Source organism: Adiantum capillus-veneris, chromosome 30, assembly GCF_014529385.1.
Source record: "Adiantum capillus-veneris isolate H3 chromosome 30, ASM1452938v2, whole genome shotgun sequence".
Classification (NCBI taxonomy): domain Eukaryota; kingdom Viridiplantae; phylum Streptophyta; class Polypodiopsida; order Polypodiales; family Pteridaceae; genus Adiantum; species Adiantum capillus-veneris.
The window spans coordinates 28,403,428-28,428,844 of NC_140960.1; the positions used below are offsets into that span (position 1 = coordinate 28,403,428).

Genomic DNA, 25,417 nt, shown 5'->3' on the forward strand with positions numbered 1-25,417 from the left:
ATTGACAAGTCTAGCGTCAGTCGTGATAATCCTTGGAAAGAACGAAGAGTGAAAATGAAAGCTAGATGTGAACGAAAACAGAAGGCTGTAGAAGCTGAGCTAACAATGGCTCGAGAGCAACTTAAACATCAGAGAGAGTCTGACTCTCTAAAATCGACGGAGGGACCTAGGAGTGCAAGCTCAAGAGGGTCTGTATTGGTAGATAAGGTCAATGAACCCTTGGATGCAATCTTGCAATCCTATGAAGCAAGATTAAAAAGCAGACAGACTCTAGAGCAAAGGTGGATTACATATCCATATCCAAAGATAGAAAAACAGAGACTAGAGATGTGCAAGCAGTTGATTGAAAGTGCACAAGACTTACTAGAGCCTACACCTATGGAAGTGAGGGATAGAATAATCAAACCACCAAACAATGAAACACCTATCAAAACTGAACAAAGGGTATCTAACAAGATAGAAAACGTTAAATCCTTGCCTGATGTAGAGGATGCAAGAATCGTGCCTAATAGCACTGATGAATCACTGAAAGATTTTCCACCATACACCCATTGTGGAAGAAAATTGGCCTGAAGAGCTATGGGAAACGGTGAGAAAATCTCAAGAAAAATATGAGACAAAAACAGTCGAGTCAGCGCCTTTCTCGGAGTTGAACTTGAATAAATCACCATGGGATCTAGACGCTAAATCATTTCAAGGGGATGATGGTTCAGTTTCATCCGAAGATAGCAGACCAACATCACTCAGAACTTTGCCGCCATACATGGGAGACTACGAGGCAAGGTCGGAAATTCGAAGGGTACCTTCTCAAAGAATAGGAGGGACAAATCAATTGGACACTAAAATTTTGACAGACTTGTTGTCTACTCCGGTCAAGTGTACAATCACATTGGCAGAATTGTTAAAAATTAGGCCAAGCATGTGGACGGAAGTGGGCAAATGTCTTGAAAAATTTGGTATAATGACGCCTCTTAAGTTCTTCGAACCTGAGCTTAATGACACAGAACCGAAGAGAGTCAACACTAGACCAGTGCCTCTCAACAAGGTTGGAGAGTATTGTGAGGGTGAAGACAACAACACTACTCTACCAATTGAGTATAAAGGCATAGATACTAAGGCCATACTTGATAATGGAGCTGGCATTGCCATTGCTACCAAATTGCTATGGGAAAAATAGGAAAAACTGGCAATACGAACAACTAGAATGAAATTGCAACTAGCAGATGGGCATGTAGAAAGACCTATAGGATTTCTTGAGGCAATTGTGGTATCTTCATGTGGCATAGAGTATGAACATACATTTTCCATCGTAGATTTCAAAAAGAAAAACAATTATGAAATTATCCTTGGTAGACCGTTCATGAGGCAACTCAAGATGGTACAGGACTGGGGGTATGATTATTTGTATCTAAGACATGTTGAAACCACTACACGTGTAAATATGAGGAACCACAGCTACCATGATGTCACGAGAACACCTGTGGAAGAATTCGACTCAGCCACCATTAGTAGATCAGAAGTCCCGGCGTGGTTCTGTAAGAAAAAGGAGATATGGATGTGTGGAGCATCTCAATGTAGTGAATTCGACCACAATGAAAGGACACTAGAGAGGGTGTTGGAAGACGATGCCTATATACGAGAGCCCTTCCCTGAAGAGAAGCTCGAACCCCTAGAATGGTCTCAAATTTTGGCTACTTTGGATGTGTGCGTCAATGAAGTCACTCCCACAAAATTTTGTGACGAGAATGGCTACGATATCGTACCATACTACATGTTGAGCAAAATTGTGGTGGAAGAAGAGAATGAAAGAGACACCGAAAATACGAGGGTCAATCAAACAGAAATGAAACTTGAGATTAAGATAGTGGGCTATGTGGACATCCCCACTAAAGACATCGAGCAAGATGGAGAAGAATTTTATGATTCTTCTAATCAATGTGAAAACGAAGATAATGCGGATGACGAGAAGTCGGAAAATACGGAGGAAGACGACCATCAGGATCAAGACAATAACATCTTCTACAACTTCTCGAACCAAAGTGCGAGATGCCAAAAAAGATACAAGAGTAGGCGATACCATAAAGATCTACCAACTAGTCTTAGGCCTTTGCCTGAGTTCAGGAGTAAGACACATTTCCTTATGAACATTCATGTTGTTGATTGTGCTAAGGATAAAGTGTCAGGAACATTTCTTAAGGTTGCTGAAGACCCAGGTTTTAAGGCAAGACTGTTGAAACTTAAGAAAACCAGCAAGGCAAAAAAGAGAGTTGCAAGGGAAATACTGGATGTCTTTGGAGATCCAATTATAACGAAAGTTGAGCGAAAAAAGAAATACAATGATTTGAAACAAAAGCTGAAAAATGTATGGACGGCTGAAATGGAAAGTAGTGATGGATCGAACGCTAGTGATGGGAGTAAAAAGATAGATGTACCTCCTCACTATTGTAAGTACACCATTCAGGAGAGAAAATTGGTGGTCCAGCAACCGATGAGAGAGCCTAAATCCAACGAGTCCTATGATGGGCCAGAGAACACCAAGAAAATAGACCTAGAAGAGCCGGGAGAAAGTCCTCGACCAACTTACATTGCTACTGATCTAAGCCATGAAGAAGAGGGCTTACTGATCAAAACGCTTAAAGAATTTCGTGATGTATTTGCCTGGTCATACAAAGATCTGAAGGGGGTGGATCCTAACATTTGTGAACATTCAATCCCTCTGAAGTCGGATGCAAATCCAAGCAAACAACGCCCGTACACGTACAATGAGACATTCGCCAAAAGGATCAGGGAAGAGATAGACAAACTTATGGAGGTTGAATTTATTTATGAGATAGAGCACACTCATTGGGTGTCGCCAATCGTGGTGGTACTTAAGAAAAACGGGAAATTACGGGTGTGTGTGACTCTCAAGAAGGTAAATGCAGCAACAATAAGAGACACCTATCCTCTTCCTATCACGGAACACGTCCTGGAACGAGTAGCAGGCAAGCAGGCCTATAGCTTTATGGACGGATTCTCTGGTTATAACCAATTGGGAGTCAAACCAGAAGATCAGTACAAAACAGCGTTTGCAACAGAATGGGGCATATATGCATTTATGGTAATGCCATTTGGCTTGACCAATGCTCCAGCCACATTTCAGAGATTAATGACACATGCTTTTAAAGAATACTTGCGAATATTTTTGGATATTTATATTAGGATTTACCTCAACCCAGAAAAATGTGTATTCATGGTACGGCAAGGTAAGATCCTAGGCCACATAGTATCGGCTAATGGAATTACCACTGATGAAGACAAGGTAAAGGTAATCATAGAATTGCCAAGACCAAACACTGTACGAGAGGTACAATCATTTATGGGACATTGTGGATACTACCGACGTTTTATCTACATGTATGCTGTAATAGCAAAACCCTTGTATAGTTTGATCACGATCTTCATATGGACCGACGAATGTGAGGAGTCATTCCAGAAATTAAAAGATGCACTGGAATCTGCACCAATTCTAAAAGCACCAGATTGTTCAAAGATTTTCCATGTACATGTAGATGCTTCGGCATTTGCAATAGGCTGTATATTAGCACAACCACGGGAGGGTAATACAGATTTTCCCATCAGTTATGCTAGTAGACAACTCAACAGTGCAGAGAAGAATTATACCACCACTGAAAGAGAAGGATTGGGTAAGATATATGCAGTAAAGAAATTTCGTCATTATTTGCTTGCGAACAAATTCACATTTTTTGTGGATCATCAGGCACTCTTGTACTTAGTAAACAAACCTTGCAACACGGGACGAATTGTAAGATGGTTCATTATGTTGCTCGAGTTTGATTTTATGGTAGTAGTAAAGAAACGAAAAACTCATCAAAGAGCAGACCAGCTTTCTCGATTACTACATGGCGAAAAGGCTACTGGTGTAGATGATGATCTCCCAGACGCATACCTGTTTAATATAGAGATGGTACTGAAATGGTCAGAGCAGATTATTTTGTTGTTGACATATGGAATGAATCTTGACGACAGACACACGGTGGAAGACATTAGACAAGCACAAAATTACACAATGCTTGCGGGAAGAATGTATCATCATGGAAACGATGGGATTCTAAGGTTGTGTATAGGCCCAGAGGAGTACGACGCGTATCTAGAGGAGGCCCATACACAGACAGGGAAATTCCATCAAGGAAATCAAATGACCTATGAATGATTAAGAAGACTTGGAGTGTATTGGCCTGGAATGGCAGGCGATGTAGCTAATTACATCAAGAAATGTACCTTTTGCACAACCAATACCACTGTGGATTATGCCACATTATACCAAGTGACGATAGCACCCGCATGGAGTCATGCTATTGTGGAATATTTGACTAATAAGGAGTTACCAGGAGATTGGTCTAAAGCTAGACAAAAGGCTTTACAAATCGAAGCGAATAGGTATACCATCATTAGTGACCAATTGTATAAAAGAGGAACTGATGACCAGTTAAGATTAGTTCCTCATGAAAATGACTACTTTCCATTATTGGAGCAAGCTCATGCAGGCATAGCAGGAGGTCATTTTTCAGTGGAGAGAACCGTAAAAATCATTATGGTTGCAGGCATATGGTGGCCGACCATGATTCAAGATGCAACAGAATTCGTGAAAAGGTGTGATGAATGTCAACGCACTAAGGTGCCAGTTAAAAGAGACGACATGCCTTTAAGACCAATGATGAGTGCTCGAGCATTCACTAAATGGGGATTGGACTTTGTTGGTCCTATTACTCCACCAGCTTATCGTTCACAAGCACAATACATCATAGTGGCCACTGATTATATGACCAAATGGGTGGAAGAAAAAGCCACAACGAAAGCAGATGCTAGAACCACGACACAATTCTTATATGAATATGTGTTTACACGATATGGCCTTCCAATCGAGCTGGTGAATGATAGAGGGACACACTTTGTAAATGAAGTTATCGAACATCTCTTGACTGAGTTTATGGTAATTCATCGCAAATCTGCACCCTACCATCCACAAGCCAATGGCCAAGCAGAAGCGACCAACAAAATATTGTGCACATTTCTTACGAAACTGGTTAGTGAAACAATAACGGATTGGGATCAAATGCTATATTCAGCATTGTGGGCTTATCGAGTTGCATATAAAACAACACTCAATGCTACACCGTTTAATATGGTGTATGGGTTAAATGTCATACTGCCTATTGAATTTTTGATTCCAACTCTAAGGGTAGCTAAACGGTTGGACTGGACGGGCCATGAGCTTTCAGAAAGGTTAGATGACTTAGAAAAACTAGATGAGTTACGACTCAATGCGGTAGCAACCATTTTTACAAAAAAAAGGCAACAGAAAGAGTTTTTTGACAAACATGTCAAAAACAAGGACTTTAAAATGGGGGACTATGTCTTGGTATACACCCTTAAACAGCATGCCAAGAAGCTAAAGAAAAGAGGAATGGGGCCTTATTTGATCCAAGAAATCTCGTCTAGCGGAGCAGTAAAACTGTCGACACTAGATGGAAAAGAAATGCCGAATTGGATTAGTGGGTGTCGTTTGAAAAATTATCATCTACCTCTAACTCCTGGAATGTTGTTTCAAGTGCATTATGGAAAAACATATAGACAAGAACAACAACGAGTTCATGACCAAGCACAACAAGAAGCCAAGGAACGCATTGCTAAGTGAAAGCAGTTTCTAAGGACAATAAACATGGTCACACCAATGATGACTGAAGAATATCCTCTTCCAACATTCCAAACAATCGAAGCGGATATACAAAGCGAAGAACTAGCAAAGACAATCACAGACTTTATGGATCAGGACGAGAGCACCATTGACACTTTAGAAAATACGTGGTGTAGTCCTTACATAAAAGAATATGCAGTCACAGAACAAGTAGAAATCTATGCATTGCTTGACACTGGGGCGAAATTGAGTGACATCAGCTTTGAGCTCTTTCAGAAACTTCGACCAATGACGAAATTCCCAGATACACACAGGTTGAAAGTAGCATCGGGTGATGAGGTGACCACGTTGTGGTCTATTATGTTACCAATCAAAGTGCAGGGGCACGTACACTCATAAGTTCCATGTGCTGCCACCAATTAGATCAGCAACGCCGTGTATCTTAGTAGTGTCATGGATGAAAGCTAACAGGGTATTCATTGATTTGGATACTAATGAAGCAATATTCAGAAATGAAAACTTTTCAGAACCCTTCTTATCATACGATAAATATATGTCAATGTGGAGACAGGAGTCAATACATCCGCAAAGCACTAATCAACAACAATCAAAGTTTGGATGGCAAGAAATGTATTATCAAAAACCAACAATCATGTAGGGAACCAGGAAAGTTTGGGTGCGACGTACAGATTTAGCCGAGGCACAATTTCATCAAGGGCGGAAATATCAAGTTTGGCTCAAGCAAGACAATTTGATTCCTGTAAAGAAGTTGACAAAAGAAAAGACAAAACACCCAAAGCCAGCAAAGCTTCAAAGAACAATTATTAACAAGCAGAATCCGCAACGGACTATATTGGTATGGCGTCCAAAATTACCAATTCAAAACGAGCCAACAAAACAAGTATGGATGCCGAAGAAGACCAACGATCAGTTGTCTACAACTGTCAATGACAAGCTAGACCATACAACCATCACATGGAAACACGTAGCGTCCACAACAACAGACACGAGGATCTATACAACCAAAATCAACAAAAGGATATGGAAACGAAAGAAAGTTCAACTAGAACATGCAACAAAGAATACAACCATATTGACTTCAGCGGAGGCACAACCAAAAGTTCAGACACCTTGGAAGACCATCAAACAAAGAGCGGCAGAATTACAACTTCTTATCGCCAAGAAAATCTGCCAGCCAACTCAGGTTACCACAGGAAATCTCAACGACGAATGCCAATAAGTGTATCGCTTATACCTTCCTCTTACACCGCATAATTTTTTTCTAAATGCATTGACTGTGCATGTATATAGGGCTACATTACAAGGCCTGCATTAGCATGAGTTTAACGCCCATGCACAGCACATACCCTTGACGATACCTTGTCGTCCGAGAGGACTCCAACCAAGAGGGGGGGAGGCATTCCAAATGCGGACTCACGTCATATATTAGAGGACAATGTTTGTGATTGATTTTTCAACCATTTTTGCGTTTTATTGTGTAATTTTTGGGAAAAGAATATGCCTTCGTAATTAATCAGAATTGGGGACCAAATGATCATATATGGGCCCTAGGGATGTGTGTATACTGTAAAGCGAGTCAAAACTGGCCAAAAACCGTCCAAAAATAGTAGAAAATAGGCCAGGGTTGACGATTGAGAGCGAGAATGTACATAACGAGAGAAAAGTGAGCTACAAAGTGTTTTGCTATTCATTGATATTTTTATAGATTAGAATTGCTATTTTCGGGTTATTTTGGTATTTATTTGCTTTATTTTAGCCATTTTCTATCAAAAAATATAGAAAAAAATCCATAATCCAGATGGAAACACAACAGAAGAGACGCCTAATCAGAGCAAGGTAAAGAAAACACAGAAAAAATATGGAGTGCGAAGGTGACAGGCCAAAAATGGCCACCGTCATGACGGGACCTCCAAAAGGAGAAATCTGCAAAAATTGTAGAACTGGAGCAAACGAGGTCCAAATCAGGAAATTTGCGAGCCTAAACCGCATCTCGCGAAAAGTTATGGCCACAGGTAAAAGATGGGAAGATTTCATGTCGGAGCCTCGATTACATATAGGGGGGCTAGGCTAGAAATCTCTCATTTGAGTCATTTTCCATTGTGAGAGAAAGAGAGCTCCCTACAGCATCTGAGACTTCCAGGAGCTCATCCATCGTGCATGGTCACCAGATCGACATCGGATATGAGAGGTATGCTCGTCAACACTAACTCTAAGTGTTGTTTACTTCAGTTGGTCACAAAACCTCGCCAGCACCACCATCACAACTTGTGCACACATACTGTAGACCGGTTATTAGGAAGACCTAGAGGCCACCAAATGGAACCAAAATTCAAAGGCACAATGCCTATAGCTCTCGGAAAGCGCGAAGGAAGCCTCCCAGAAAACCCTATTTTCACAGGGCCTGCAGAAGGGCAACTAACCCAAAGTGATCGGAAATGAGCCAAAACTCATAGGCAGCAAGCCAATAACCTCGACAAACCAACTGAATGGTTAGACCATGAAAAAGTCAGTCAAAACTGAGCCTAAAGTCCCTATCTGACGAAAACTGCGCAAAGCGTCACGAAACCCTAACGGGCCGACCAGGTGACCAAACGACACCAAATTTGACAGGGTACATCCAAAAGAGGTCAACTACGAGTTGGAATGTTGCCACTCAAGAAGAAGCACTTCCATGAGAGCAAAGGCCAGTAACCAGCCAGAAAGGCGTCCAAACAGTCGTTCTTGGTGACGTAAGCACCAAAAGAACAACCGACTGCTTTGACGGAAGGTCAAAAGGAAAGGAAAGTCAGCCTGAGTCATACATTGACCAGAAAGTACGGCGACCATCACCTAAGTGGTCTACTCCAACTCCAGAAACAGCTAATTTCTACCAATAGGGAGTACACTTTTCCAAATTGGTTAAAACTTAATGTGTGTGTCTAGGAGATCCTACTAACACCATTGTGGTTAACTAACATCAAAAAACTTGTAAAAATGACTAGATGCTAAGTCTATCGCGATAAGCTTGCTCATACAATTAGACAAGTAAAATTTTGATTGTGAATTCATAAAGCTAACAAGGCCTAATGACCCCAGATATCAAATCAAAGTGCAAATTTGCTCTATCTTGACCAAGTAACTGAGTCTATCGCGATAGACCAACTACTCTATCTTTGGGGGGAGGCTTTTCAAAAATTATCACAAGGATAGACTTGGGGAAGCATATGGAGGTAGTACACCAATTTTGAGACAAGATGGGCTCATATGACAAGAAGAGATAGACTTGACAGCAGCTCAGAGTCAGAACAGGACACCTCAAGGGCAGACAATTAAAATTCACATGTGAGGGGTCAAGGGACCTTACATCAACTAGGAGAAGGCAGACAGATGACTACAAAGCCAAAATATAACAAAATGACACTAAGTCCTAGTCTATCGCGATAGACTAAGAAGAATGACACAGGGCCATTTGATAAAAAAATGGAATCAACAGTTGGCTTCAACATGATGCAAGAGGGCTACCCACTAAGTTTGAGCCCAAAACAACACAAAATGAGGGAGATAGACCAACATCTCCTTGGAGGGAATCTGAAAAAATGAAAGTTGATCCAAAAGGGGATCACTTGACATCCATTTGAGATGGAAATGGGATCAAATCAAGTACAAGACATGAGGAACCAAATGGTGGAGTCACATGTGGAAAATATATATCCTGTCAAAAGATAGCCTGTCTATCGCGATAGACTAGGCAGAATTTGTAATTAAGCTGATTTTCAATTTGTGACTATAGGGTGACCTTACATTCCCTATGCACATACACCACACAAAATTTCAAGGCATTTGGACATGTTCTCCTTCATCAACAACATTAATTTGAAGTTGTCAGAGTCAGACACTGAAAGAGCTTGCCTATCTACTAACATTTTTCATTAACTCATCTTGGGACTAAGAGGGCTCACCTAGATGCATGCTTAAGTGATAATCAATTTAGAAAAGAAGTACTATGTTTGTACATTAACCGTTACTTGTGAATACAGGATCCATGGACGCTTCTCCAGGAAAAAGAAAAGGCAAGAACCTGGCAACAGAGGGTGCAATACCCTATACACTTCTACCCAATTCATTAAAGCCAGCAGCCACATGGATACTTGCAGAATTGCAACAGGCAGCAACTTTCCAAATCTACCAAGGTTCCTATGTGGATGGCAAAGAAAATTTAGTGGATACAGTAATGATCCCCAAGGAGGCACAAAACTACCTGAAAAGATCACCGCAAAGATCGTGGCTGAAGAAAGTTGGCTTGTGGAACTTTGTTTCACTACCACGAGTGGGGATAGATTTCAAGAGGATACAACAACTAATTGAGACTATCCAAGAAGACGGAACTTGCAGGGTTGCAAGCATGGATAATGAGATGATGGAGATTCAGATCACCAAGGAAATAATCAAAGAAGCAAAATTGTCTGATCAGGGGGCCAACATGAGAGAAAGAAGGAAGAATCTCATAGTCTACCTGCAAAGATCCAAACTACCGTCTTTTGAACTCATAGCAAACCCAGAAGTAAGGGAACTGACACAGGTATACAGTCAATGTTTGTTGAGCTACAACAAGAGACCGCCTAGATACACTACACCACATGGGTCATCTCAACAACAATGACCTAGGCTATGGGAATGACACATGAGTTCTATATAGATCATGCATCATATCTGTTTGAGGAAGTCACAAAACTACAGCAGGACAAACCAAATTACATTGCAAGAGGAGAAGTACTCACCAGAATAGTATACCAGGCCATAGGAGCGGCAGATCAACTACCACCTGCTCCTCAATAGAACGATTGGCTGGTACTACGAGAGAATATTGAAGACAGAACACAAAGGCGAGTACCTCCCTCTACTAACACCATTGGAGGACGCAGGCTGGAAAGAGTCACCAGAAGTACATAGGAAAAGAGGGAAGAAGAAAGAAAAGCTGAAGAAGAGAACTTGAGATTAAAGAAGCGGAAAGCGGAAATTGAGAACAACACCAGATTGCAGAAGGTAGCAAAGATGGAAAGAATGCTAGAAGGCTTTGTACTAGAAAGATCTCTACGAGGCGATGTAGGCACCACTTGGAGGCCCTCTAGTAGCACTTACACATTAAGAACAAAGGATAAACACAATCCAGATTTTGAGTTGGACTGGTTTGAGAGATACATCCAAGAGAGGAATGCCACGGATGAGCCAGAACTGACACTTGAAGAGGAGGATCTCCAAACCCTAAGGGATCAATTGAGGCCAACTACACGAGATGAGGAAACACCATCTCTATCTCCAAGGCCAGAGACAAGTGAAAGACAATCAACTCCACCTGGTGACTCTCCTCCGCATTCAGAGAGCTCACATTGTGATGAGAGAGTTCCTACACCACCCAGTGGAGAAGAAGAAGAAGAAAGGACAGATGGCCATCTAAACATTGGAACAGTATCACACCTCGATAAAGGCAAGCATGCAGAGGTTGATCTGACAAGAGAAAAAGCTTTCTCCTCTCAAGAAATTGAGTTGGAAGCTACTATAAACCTAGATTTACAGTCAATGGAGACTCTACTAAACCGAACAAGACTGCACAATAGGTTGTTAGCCGATCAGAACAGGGCAAACAAAAAGAAACTGGAAACAACCCATCAAGAGGTTTTGAAGTTGCAAGAGCAAAGAGATGACAACCTTAAACTGATCAGCATTAAAGATGCTGAGATCTTGGGTCTCAAAAGCAGAGTAAACCTACTCAAAGAAAATTTAAAGGAGTCAGAAAGTTTCAATGCCATTTGTGAAGATACCATAAACGTGTTTCTTGAAGATGTCAATGACAGAGATGAACAACTCCAGAGGTTAATGGCAGAAAAGCAAGATGCCCTGGAGACAGTAAAAAATTTGCAAGTCGTAATCGATGACCTACAAATTGAAGTGAAGGATTTGAGAGCAGTATAACGGACATACAGGCAAGGGAGATAGAAAGAGCAAAGAAACAAAAAACGTTGCTACCAACAACACTGGTGGTCCAACCGCAAGAAGAAGTGGAGGCACTAAAGAGAGAGCTGGAATTGGAAAGAAAATAGAGATTAATGATAGCCGAAAGTGCGCTTAGAGCTGAGGATCAATTGCAAAGGAAAATCTCAGACTTACAAAGTGAACAACAACAAGGACCATCTCATGACAGTAAATTAGAAAGCCTCGTTTCCAAGTCCATCAAGGAAGAAAATGAAAATTTGCACAATAGAGTAAAAGAGTTAGAAGAGGCTGCAACCCAAAAGGAGATGGAATTTCAAACACTCCAAATCAATAATCGAACAATGACTGCACAAATTGCAAGTCTCCAAACTGCAAGACAACCCCAAGGGCAGGTGCGGGTGCACATGGTGCAAGCGGCCACGGATTTGGCTGACCTGGCAGAACTATATGGGGGAGATGATGAATATGAGGAAGGATCAGAGGACCAGGGGGCCACAGATACACAAAATGATCAAGTTGGCTCCACCAACCAAGAAGAAGACGAAGATTCAATCACAAAACTTGAAGAGCAGAAGCTGGCAGAAGAAATGGAAAAGCAATCAGATATGATGTGGTACAAGGCCATGCAATTAGAGAAGGAGATGCTACGAGGACTCTCCAGATCAGGAAAGACAACAACAGAGCTACGGGAAGAGTGAAATGCCCCGATGTTACCCTATGCTCTGCTGAAATATGAAACACTTACACATCAACGATAGCTAGCAAAGGAAGAACAAGTGCCACTATTTGAAGGAGAATTACAGGTTCGGGAACAATAAAGCAAAATAGTAGATAGCCAGCCAATGTGGAGGCGTCAGTGGCTTTTGGATCATCCTAAATACCTGATCCACTTAGTCAATGCACCACCTGAACTCAAAGATGATAGAACTTTCTTCCCAACACCGAGAACTTATACTTACAGCCAACATAAAGCTTTACAAAGTAGAAATCCCACATGGCTGAATTATCTAGTTTTGCCAGGACCGACCGGAGGCGAAGGAGAGAAAATATCCGGTTCTTACATGGTGAAAACCCTTCAGGACGTCATTGCAGAATTCGGAGGCTCTCCCGACCTGTCCTGCAAAATGCTTTGTAAAATAGCTCGGACGTTTTTGGCCTGTCTCACAGCGTTTTTAGAAAGCTGTGGTTCAGAGTTTATAAATACAGAAAGAAACATATCGGAGCTATCATATGATCTAAGTGGGCCACCTACAGAGCCAGTTTTGTACGCATACTTCAGACGGCTCATGTTTTTGCCCAGCTACCATCTCCAAACATTCGAAGAAGCATTTTACACCGGCTTCTTCATGTACAAGTCAAATTTTTTTGGCCCATTAATGGCAAGCGAATCTATGCGATACGATGCGTTTCTACATCAAATAAACCAGGAAGAAAGACAAAGACATTGAAGACAAAGCCAGTGATGTCGTGGTAGACATGAACTAGGAGGGGGGGAGTGTTAGAGCCCAACTCGTCCAACATTTGTAATGAGCCCACCTTGTAAAGACTATCAAATTCCCATTTTTATGTCAAAGATGTCTTATCATTTTGATCCACTTGTCTGGGTTATGTAAAGATTAATTAGTCAGTCGGGACCCAGATATGTTCCCACTTTGTAATTATGATGAGTAGAACCCCATGTACATTTTTGAGCTAAGGTGACTAAAGTATAAAGGTCACCTTAGAACCATTTTTTGAATAAAATTTTTGAATTATTAATCCTGTGTTGTACGAGTCTGCGAGAGAGAGAGAGAGAGAGAGAGAGAGAGAGAGAGAGAGAGAGAGAGAGAGAGAGAGAGAGAGAGAGAGAGAGAGAGAGAGAGAGAGAGAGTGATCTTATCCTTTTCGCTACGCGCATCTCCCTCACCGGATTCACGAAGAGACCACACCATCGCGGTAGCCTCTCCGAGAGCTATGCGCCCACGCCACGCATTCGCATCTTCGAACTGTTCGCGAGCGACCCTTCCACGAGCTTGTTTTGCTTGTAAGTAGCACAAACAGTGTCTGTTTTCAACAATCAAGTACTTTATGGAATGAGGGCGAGACTAGCTACGCATAGATGTTCATAGACTTAGCTTTCGCACACTTTTAGGTTATGACCCGTGAGTCTATCGCGACTGTATTCGAGGTAGTTAGGGTTATAATCTGGTGAGATTAGACTTATAGGTAAGTGTATCTTAGTGAGAGGATGGTGCCTAGCAAGTTTGAAGCGATTCCGAGTTCATTTGATGTGCAAACGGTGTTATGAGCGTTTAGGGATAGAGTGGGTTGAAGTTAACAAGGATTAGTGATTGATGCATCATAGAAGTGCGTATGTGTAGGTTGGTATCATCCTGACAAGCTAACGAGAGGATGGTGCCTAGCAAGTTTGAAGCGATTCCGAGTTCATTTGATGTGCAAACGGTGTTATGAGCGTTTAGGAATAGAGTGGGTTGAAGTTAACAAGGATTAGTGATTGATGCATCATAGAAGTGCGTATGTGTAGGTTGGTATCAGCTTGACAAGCTAACGAGATTGCCTCCGTGCACCTATGGGTTAGTCGTGTCATCGGATGATAAGTATGTTGTCTGTGTCGTGCTTGTGAGCATGAACAAGGGAGTAGGTTGCCCTAAAACACTTTCACAATGGAGGAAGTGCAAGACATAAAGAAGAAGTTGAAGGAAAGTCGGAAACACTAGTAAATAAGGATCAAGAGAAAGAGCAGATGAAAGGTGAAACACCACCATCACCGCCAAGTTCTCCCACCCCTCCTCCAAGTCCAAAACCATCTACACCCGAACCCCAATCATCACCAAAAGAAACAGAAGAGGGAACATCTGCACCAGGGGATCGGGAAAAAGATGAAAGGAACACCTATGAAGACCTCATTCAATCCGGATATACAATGACAGAGGCTTCGACAGTTGTTTACGCAACTCCTACTCCACCATAGGCTACAAAGGAAGAAAAGGAGAGACAAGAGCTCACCAAGGGCGAGGACAAAGATGATGAATCTGAAGAGAGAAAGGCAGACCAAGTGTCTCAAAGAATAACTCCAGAAAGATACTCCCCACAGCCCGGAGTGCCAGGGTTGGTTCAAGTCCCTCAAGTGCCTCAATGGAGATCTTTGGCTAACCCATAGAAAGAACCACCTGCAGAAGTAATGATTAGTACATGTTATTAGGTTCCATTGGTTGGCCTATAAATAGGCCAACGGCTAGAAACCTGGTAGCAGCAAATGAAGACATAAGAGCCGCCTATCAAATACTGGACAGAGTCACGACGCGATCTCTTACCATTGCTGCAAAGAACATCATGCTACGTACCAGGGATGATAATATGCAAATGGAACATGATAAGCTCTCAAACCTATACAAGATACCCACCTGAAGGCCAAAGAAGTAGAGAAGGAGCTCGAAACTCTTACTCCAACACTAAGGGAGGCTGAGAGCAAATGAGACACTCTCACGCTAGAGATGGCTGAAGCCCCGAGAGTAATCAAGACTCTCCAAGAACAAAAAGATAAGGTTGAAGATGAATTAGAAGCAACAAAAGATAAAGTGCTGGAGCTGAAAGAAAAATTAGAGCTCCAAGACTTGACAATCAAACAATTGAGGGCAACACCAAGGGCAGTGCGGGCAAGTGCAGGGACAGATGCTCAAGTTATACAAGCCTTGGAAGCAAAAATCACCACCCTGCAGAAGGAATTGCGGCTAGAGAAAAGACAACAAATGCATATGGCAGAAGGGTCTCTAGCCGCCGAAGAAAAAATGAGAGCCGAACACCAAGCTCTCCAGAAAGAACATGAAGAACTCCAAAAGAATCTGGCAACACTGCAAGAGGCAATGATTGATATGGTAGAGGTGATTGACATGGCAGAGGAAGCTACTCAACGAGATACACTTGTGCAACGACAGACAATGGATTTACAAAAGGAGATATAGCAGACTCAAGGACACATGAATCAAAACCAAGGCCCAATGAAACTGAGACAAATGCTAGAGATGAGCCCATGGAAATTCCCGAGGGTGCCGAAGATATATAGCACCAGGAAGAACAGGAGGAGATAGTGGTAGAACAAACACAACCACTGACCGCAGAGGAGGAGACACGTCTCCAGCTTCTGATAGAAAAGACCACAACAGAAGACCACAAGGCAACCTTGGAATGGGAATCAAGAATGCTCCATTCTGTAGGAGTCCAGGGCTTAGCCGCAAATGTGCTTAGGGAGGAATGGATGCAACCCACACTCCCATATCCTCTCCTAATGTATGAAGTGATAATCATAAGGAAGAGAGTCGAAGCAAAAGCCATAGATCCTATCTATGAAGGAGATGTCAAGAATACAGAGGCTGTAAGTAAAGTGGTGGACTCTCAACCAAGATGGAGAAAAGCCTGGCTCCTAAAGTACCCAAGATTTTTGAAATACTTGGTGGAGGACCCAAAGATAATCTAAAATGACCTCTTATTTTGCCCAGTCCCTCGTGTCCGCACTTGGGCAAACAATTTTAGAATCATAAAGGCACATCCAAACTGGCTTAACTACCCATCTATGCCTGGACCAAAGGAAGGAGAGAGAATATGTGTCTCTTATATGGTGAAAACCCTGAAGGGCACCATTAAGATTTTCATAGCCTCTCCAAACTTGACGTGTGTCATGATCAGGAAAATCTTCAAAACTTTGTTAGCTTGCATCATTGAAGTGTTCGCGTCTTCCAAAGCCACGTATTCTACACTCCTATCAACGGGCGACACTGTCACACTGCAATGACATATGATTTTTCAAAACAACCATCTGCAGAGGTTTTACATTTACTATATCAGAGAATCATGTTTCTGCCCAGCTATCACATGCAAGCTTTTGAAGAATCTTTCTACACAGGATTCTTGACATACGATAGCAAAATATTCGGCCCAACAATCACTTTGGGGAATATAAGGTACGAATTGTACCTAAAGCTACTAAAACCAATTAGGCTTCCACTGACAGCAGAACAACTTTCACTAAAGCAAAAGAGCAAGACCATTCATGTCAGGGACGACATGGACGCGAAAGGGGGGAGTGTTGACGGCGGAACACAGAAGAAGTTTCCCCAATATGTCGTACCATTATTTTTGAAGCGGAAGGATACTTTTTGTAATATTTGAGCAGCCATTAGACTTTGTGGGAATGAACCTCTATGGAGGAATGTATATAAGTCAATTTTTGTAACCCTAAACCCAACTTTTGAATTAATCAAATCCGGCTATCACTGTGCGTGGTGTCTGTGTGTGTGTGTGTGTGTGCAAGAGAGAGAGAGAGAGAGAGAGAGAGAGAGAGAGAGAGAGAGAGAGAGAGAGAGATTTCTTCTCTTCCCTATGTGCACTACGGAAGGTCCATTGCTAAAGCAACACCACCATCGTGTTAGCAACGGTGAGGGCTTCCATTCAACGCCAAGAGTGTGCGATTCCGACTACGATGCGAAGTGAGCTCCTACGAGATTGCGGGCGAGTTTTCTATCAAACCAGGTGTCCCTTTGGTGAGTTCTTTACACCTATGGATTCACAAAGAGTACGACTACGCATTAGGATCATATGTCACGGAAAATGGTAACCTGCATTTTGTTGCCTGTCTTTATACGCAATTGTCGCAAGAGGTAGTTGGAGGTCGGTTATGAAGTCACAAACCATAGGGTGTTTATCTCATGATAAGGAGAGTATATCTTGTGAGTTTCATGACATTTCGAATGCATTTGGCCTAGATTCAGATAACATTAGCATCGTAGGTTGGGTTGCTTTCACTAGTGCATAAGAACGCTTGGATTTGATTTCCTTGATTAGAGATTGTCTTAGAAGGTTGAGAAGGAGATTGACACCCATATTCTTGTTTCCATGCACCTACGGGTTAAGCTTTGCCCTTGGCTGACATAGAGTTGTTGGTTATGTTCTCGCTATGTAGCGTCCGCTCGCGGCGTATCCGCCAACAACACCCCATAAAGCATAACTGAGGTAACCATGTGTTAAATAGCAAGAGCTTTGTTCCAAACTCCTAAAACTAAATCTGCGAACACATCCTCTCCATCCTCCCCAAAGCTGCATTTTCTCTCGTCAGTTTGGTCTTTGTTACTCTCCTCTACGAACACTGGACCATTATAAACCCTTCGAGGTAAGTGTATGCCTCTGTATACTCAACCGTATGCTGACCATATGTGAAGGTCGATGCAGATCACCTCACCCACTATGTTGTAGTGTTGAACACCGTAACTTTGGTCTTGCCAAGGTTCATTGACAAGCCACTATCACTAGCAAATGTGTGCAATGTATCCAAGTGTCCCTGCCAGTTGTGCTCCTTTGTCACCTCCCCTCTCGATGTAATCTAAAACCTCATCTACATACAAGCCAACCAATGTAGGGGAAGCCCACTACACTCTAACAATGGAGTGAATATGCCCAAATAACCCCTCAAGAGTACAAACCTGCCCCACGACTGTCTTGTATAAAGCCATGACTCCCCATATCAGCTCTGTGGATACTCCCAATTCTTGTAGTCTTTGCATCAATCGAACTCAGGGGGGAGAGGGGGGGGGGGGGGGGGGGGGATCAAGAAAGGTTGTGTGAGGTGGAAAGGGAGAGGGGGAGGGGGGAGAGAGAGAACAGTTTGGAGGATGAGAGAAGGGCGGTTGGAAGATTTCGGTGCATCGTGAAGGAGCAAGAGGGCTTGCGGTAGCTCAAAGGAAGGGCCGCTTGGCGCTGGTGGTAGAGGTGGCAATGGGTGACATTTGGTGGTACTAAGTGGCAAGGGTGTGTTTTTTTTTTTTTTTTCGGGGGGGGGGATCAATAAAGGTTGTGTGAGGTGGAGAGGGAGAGGGGGGGAGAGAGCAGTTTGGAGGATGAGAGACAAGGGCGGTTGGAAGCTGTCGATGCATCATGGAGGAGCAAGAGGGATTGTGGTAGCTGAAAGGAAGGGCCACTTGGCACTGGTGGTAGAGGTGGCAATGGGTGACATTTGGTGGTAGTAAGTGGCAAGGGTTTTTTTTTTTTTTGGGGGGGGGGGGGGATTCAAGAAAGGTTGTGTGAGGTGGAGAGGGAGAAGGGGGGGGGAGAGTAGTTTGGACGATGAGAGACGAGGGCGGTTGGAAGCTTTCGAGGCATCGTGGAGGAGCAAGAGAGATTGCGGTAGCTCAAAGGAAGGGCCGCTTGGCACTGGTGGTAGAGGTGGCAATGGGTGACATTTGGTGGTAGTAAGTAACAAGGGTGTTTTCTTTTGGTTGTGGGATGGGGTGGGAGGGGGGGGGGGGGGGGGGGGGGGGGGGGAGAGCTCGCTTCACCAAATTCGCTCCAAATTTGTCCCCCTATCTCAAAGAGACTCGCATTGGGTTGTACGCACATGATAAGCAATGGAGAGTTGAGATGGTTGCTCCAACTTCCTAGAACACCACACTGCTCTTGCACACATAGCGGACTTGCAACAACAAATTCAATACTCTAGCCGTACTATTATGGCTTGGTCGCTACGATATGAATCTAGGGAATTTTTTGCTTTCATGTGTGGACCCTTCGCCACACCAACAACGAGAAGTAACCCTCACACCATTGTAGGAACCCCAAGCTTGAGAGAGAGAGAGAGAGAGAGAGAGAGAGAGAGAGAGAGAGAGAGAGAGAGAGAGAGAGAGAGAGAGAGAGAGAGAGAGAGAGAGAGAGAGAGAGAGAGAGAGAGAAAGAAAGAAAGAAAGAAAGAAAGAAAGAAAGATTTTTTATGTCTGTGTCAGGCCGAAATCGGCCTATGAGACAAATCAAATATACATGGTATGTATGTCATCCGTCTATCGAAAAGACAAATGAAATAAAACTGATACAAACTGAAATGAACTAAAAATAAGTAGTGGTGTGCTGGAGATGGTGGTGGTGATATGTCCATGGTAAGGAGGGATGGAGCTCTATCTAGGGGTATATGCATGGCTATATACTCAGGGTAGTACAATCATGAGAGTGCATCAAGCTATCTAGCTCCATCCTATACTAATGGGGGGGGTGTAATATGTGGTACATGGGCGGGTTTGGTGCCACGGCTGCCCGGATGAAAGCTGCAGGGTCATCCCTCATCTGAGACACTCACTCCTCAGTGGCACGGTGCTCTCGGGCCTGAATCTCTTCGATCTGTCGATGGTGGAGGCTCACACCCTTGGGGCCTGTGACTCGTGATCGTTGTCTAGCTTGACTTGTCTCTGCCTGTGGGAGTGTCACTCCTCTCTGAGTGTCGGACGAGGGGGGGCCTGCCATCCTCTGAAAGAAGTCTGTGAGCTGCGATTGTCTTCCCTCTATCTGTATGACTGTAGTAGTGTATCCCGGTGGCTCTGTATCTCTAATAAGAAGAGCCCTAACTGTCTCTGATCTCGAGAGTCCATGATCTCTCGAAGAGTGGGTTTTCCTCTGAATAAGGCTTCATATCTACCTCTGATCTCTGTATATGCTCGGCATCGACATACAAAATGATCCTCACTTTCCTTCTCCTCTGTACATGCTCCACAGATTCCCTCCTCCGTAGGAACACTAGTATGTCTCCCGGTCTCAATCTCTAGCCTATGTGATGCCACCCTCAACTGACCAATCGCCACCTGTGAGCTATGTGGCATGTGTGTGTCCATGTAGCGTATGAAACCGTCCGGTAGAATAGTGAGGAACTGGTCTCTATAGTCTGACATCCTTGTCCCCAAGTCCTGTGACTCCCACACTCGCCTGATGTATAACTGCCAAAGGTCCTGCCTCAAAACCAAGTTCCTCTCACTACGAGAGAGGTGAACATAGGGTGAATCAGGGTCGTATTGGAAGGGTGGTAAGTGCTCCATATCAAGGCCGTGTGCCTCAAACCATTCTCTGACCACTGAGTACCATGCTCTCTCATGCCCACTCTCTGATAATTGTATAGCTGCCTCAAATGCTCTACAGCTAAGTCAATCTGGGGGTAGCTCTCTCATCCTCTGGATGAAGCGGACTGTCTGAAATAGTGCCTCTACAACCATAGGTGGTGTGGCGAGCTCTGCACTGATAATGTCATGTGGCACCGTCCGCTTGCTGCGGAACAAGCGTGAGATCATATATATCCGTCGCCTCTCAGTCTGTGCCCACTGGTCAACTGTCAATCCAGGTGCCCATACTGTCGATGAGTACATCGCCAGGGTGACTAGGGTGTCAAAGAGCCACCCCTTCATGCGGGGCTCTTGAAAGTGTGCCTGGTGGCATCTCCGCTCTAGCATGGCCAAGGTTGCATATCCTTGGGCGAGCCTTGTTGGGGTATAGGCGCCTGTGCCTTGCCCGGCCGCCCAGAGTCTGGGCACCCACTGACTTGTATACCTTATACATAGCATAAGTGTATAGGGGGCTGCTCACTCTTTTGAGTCTCCCCACCCACATCGTGTGTGTCTCCTTCTCTCTCTCTCTCACTCTCTGTCTGTGGTGCTCCCCGATCCCCTTCAATTGGTATCAGAGCTATGGTGACCGCGGAGAGCACGACGACTTTGAGAGCTTCGAGGCGATAGCTCGCTCGCTCTCGACGGTGGAGTTCGATCGTGGAGTTTCACGGAGAGAGATTTTAGCTTGAGGAGCATTGTCTTTGGAGCTTAGGAGCTTGGTGTGGTCAAGCTTGGTCGAGGAGGCGGTTGCGGCTTCCTTGGTGAGAGGAGCTTTTGAGCTCAGTGGAGCTCGTTAGAGAAGTGCTCGGCGAAGGAGAGCTTGACATTCGAGTGCTTGGATGCTGTTGTGGCAGAGCTCTTGTGTTGGAGCTTGCATTGAGAGGACATTGCATCACGCAGAGTGGAGCAGGAGCAGGTTCAAGACTGTGTGCAGCTCGTTTTTGCCATTTTCGGGCTCTAAAACGTAGTTTTTTGCGTAGCTCCGTCATACAGAGTCAGATCTACATGATCCAGGAGTCTAGGTCAGGGTTTTGGCACGCTCCGGACACGATGGTGATGTCTATTTGCTGAAATTATGCTTTGAATTATAGCAGGTACAGCAGCAAGTTTATTTGTGCACTTTCGGGTCCCAAAAACACTGTTTTTGGCATAGCTTTCACACCCGGACTCGGATACATATGATCCAGGAGTCTACCTTGGGGTTTTGGCACGCTCCGGACGCGCTCGTCATATCAGAATTTTAAAATTCTGAACGCTGAATTTTTTGCAGCAGCAATTGTTTATTGTGTGTCGAGGATTCCACACATGGTTTGCTCTCAGATGTGAGAGTGATATTTGCTGCAAGTTTCCTCACAGATGGGAGGATACAATGTATGCCTTATGTGGTTTGATGCTCAGGGAGACTAATGTGATTGCATTTTGAGCTCGGCAATGTATGCCTCGAGTATGTTTTTTGGCAGTCACAGGTAGAGCAGATATTTGTGTACTAGATTTGCAGGTGTTTGCAATGATGTATGCAAAGTGTGGAGATTTGGTGCATGCATTTGGAGTACGGTTTGATGCGCTTTGGTTGCTCATGGTTTTGAGCGTGTAGTCAGTTTGGTTACTGGTTTTGTGGCCGTTTTACTGACGAAACTCTGGCGAAATTTTCCCAGGAGTTTTATGCGCATCATTTATGCGATCTAGGTAGAGATTGCGGGTTGCACTCAGCATTTGCGTGCGGTGTTCTCTGCAGGTGGGAGATTTGTGTGTGTGTATGCATCGATACCGCACATTGTGGGCTTGGTGATTAGCTCACGGGTTTGACAGGCGTACAGTTATCTTGGCACACTCACAGGAGTGAGTATTGTGATGTATGCTTGTGTGGCTATGAGCTAGGTAGCCGGATTCGAGCACTAATGGCTTGAGGTTTTTCAGCAGGTTTCAGCTACAGGTTTACAAGTTTACAGGCAGGTTTGAGGGCTTATTTGGGCGCTGAATTTTCAGCCATTGTTTCCTCTTTGCAGGTGTCCATGTATGGCTCAGTTGTAGGCTGATCTGGGACACATTTGTGACTTGTTTATGCAGCTGTTTAAGAGCTGAATTTTGGGGCTGTTTTGGGGCTGATTTGCAGCCATATCTTACAGCCATATTTGCAGACTTTTGTTGATGCAATTCGAGCCAGTTTAGGGCTGATTTGGTTGACATTTGCTACTCATTGTTGGTTGCTCTTTTGCGAGCATTATGGCTGATTTTTCATTTGACTTCCAGCGTTATGGTCTGACACAGTTTGATGGTGCAGATTTTGTTGCTTGGAAGGAGCATATGCTTGTTGCATTGGCGGATTTGGGGCAGGATAAACCCTTGCGTGGTTTATCGGCGAAGCCCAATTCTATGCGTGATGATGATTGGCAGGATCTTGATGAGTTAGCCATGTCTACGATTTGTTTGCATCTGGTTGAGTCTGTTTACTGGCAGGTCTCGAGGGAGACTACAACTCATGCTTTATGGCAGAGTTTACATGCTATGTACGCGGCATCCATGTCTACTAGGGAGTCTAGTCCCACTTCTATGTCCATGGGAGAGATTGGTCCCACACGCAAGTCTCGACGGCATAGAGACTTGACATGTTGGCATTGTGGACATAGAGGGCACATTAGGCGTCGATGTTTCAGGCGTTTGAGACAACGGAGGCGACAGATGCGTGATGCAGATTTGGGCATGACAGATGCTAGTGAGATCAGTACGGTGGTTACTGAGTATGCTTGTGATGGCGATGTCACATTTACATCTAGCTTGTCTTCAGACGATCTTATGTCTACGGATTGCACATTGTCTTCACATTGGTTACTAGATTCAGATGCTACTTTCCATGTCACGTCGCATCGTGAGTGGTTTAGCACGTTTTCTAGTGGGAGACTTGGTTGTGTGCACATGGTTGATGGTGCTATGTATGACATTGAGGGTACAGGAGACGTATGTTTGTCCTTGCCCATTGGTATGAGATTTACCCTGCGTCATGTGCGTTATGTGCCAGATTTGAGATGGGATTTGATCTCAGTCAGACAGTTACGGGATAGTGGATGTCGGGTATCGCTGCTTGAGCGATCTTTTGCGTTGCATTTGGGTTCGCTAGTCATTGCGAGAGGTGCCAGGAGTGGTACAGGTTACCCATTGCATGTGGATCACGCAAGAGACGGTGTTGTCTCTGTGATCATGCAGCCAGGTAGAGAGCGAGAGAGCAGGCGAGTCTCTTTTGCTTGTGGGTTGCAGGATGCTTTGCATGGAGTGCAGAGCAGTGACCTTGTTGTGCAGGTTGCGTCTACGGATGCACAGGTAGAGCGGGACAGCTCTAGTGAGTCACAGCAGGATGAGTCATCAGAGGTGATGACAGAGATGACTCACATGGATGTTGAGATGTCGACTATTGTGGAGTCATTTCTTGATATGCTTATGCCAGAGCTTGATGCAGATTCAGGACATATGGATACACTTGGTACACATGTGATATGTGGTGGGCACGAGGAGTCACTCCAGAGCTCGGAGTCAGAGTGCCATGGTCTCTATGATAGGGGACATGATTGCCATGAGTTGAGTTCTGAGTTGGAGGTGGCAGAGGTTGCCAGGGTTGCATCAACGTTCGGTGTCCTTATGTACGAGATGTTGATCTCGAGGCCCGACATAGCAGCTGCAGTGGGAGCATTTGCAGCAGGGTTGATCAGTCGTTCGATGACTGATCTCGGCATAGAGCATAGGGGAGGTTTGCAGGTATTGGATCGATACTTGCAAGAGTGCATGAGCTCTTATAGACCATTTGCAGAGCTTGGAGCTAGCTCTGTGTGGCTTCCGCAGCGGGATGTTTGTCTATTAGTAGAGCCGGATGCACACGATCATAGCCAGCCAGTGGGCATCGGTTGAGAGCGGTTTTCTCTCACCTTTTTTAGTCTTTAGACTAGGTTCCCTTGCTTAAAGGCACAGTCGCCTTTAAGTGGGAGGTTGTTGGGGTATAGGCGCCTGTGCCTTGCCCAGCCGCCCAGAGTCTGGGCACCCACTGACTTGTATACCTTATACATAGCATAAGTGTATAGAGGGCTGCTCACTCTTTTGAGTCTCCCCACCCACATCGTGTGTCTGTCTCCTTCTCTCTCTCTCTCTCTCACTCTCCGTCTGTGGTGCTCCCCGATCCCCTTCAAGCCTGCCGGTAGCTGCCTGTGCCTCATAGTGAAGGGTCCTGGTAAGCTTGTGAATGTGACTCCAAGGTATACGTATGAGGTGACCACATCAACCTGTCCTCCTGATGCTGTGAAGGTGGCAACGCTCCTCACTGCACTGGATGTGTGAAAGATCATAATCCAAGGTTCATAGGCAATCCCCTGTGTGTACAGAAATCGTCTAGGGCCCCAAGATGGCGCTGCAAGCCCTGGAGTGACTCTGAAATCAACACGATATCATCAACATATAACATATGTGGACTGGAGTACCTGCCAAGTCGCTCTCCTCTCCTCCTACTCGCAGTGTGTAGTCGGAGATCTTGTCAATGTAGAGCCCGAAGAGTGTCAGGGAGAGTGGGCATCCTTGCTTAACACCAATGGTGCTAGCAATGGTCTCTGATAGACCACCTAGGCATCGAACTCGACCTGTCACCCTCTCGTAGAGAGCATATATGGCCCAAAACATCTTTGCTGGTGCACCAAGCCTCTGAAGGCGCTGGAAGAGTCTCTCGCATGGGACTGTATCAAAAGCCTTGCGGAAATCCACAAAGCAGCAATAAAGCCTCTTCTTCCGTGCTTTTTTCCCATCAATGAGGCAACGCAGAACAAAGATGTGATCAATGGTGGAAAAA

At 44.3% G+C, this 25,417-nt stretch overlaps 1 pseudogene; it reads right to left on the reverse strand.

Moving 5' to 3' along the window:
- Positions 1–20,004: 20,004 nt before the first annotated feature.
- LOC147417723 (uncharacterized) lies at positions 20,005–24,923 on the reverse strand (annotated as a pseudogene).
- Between the last annotated feature and the right edge of the window lie 494 nt (positions 24,924–25,417).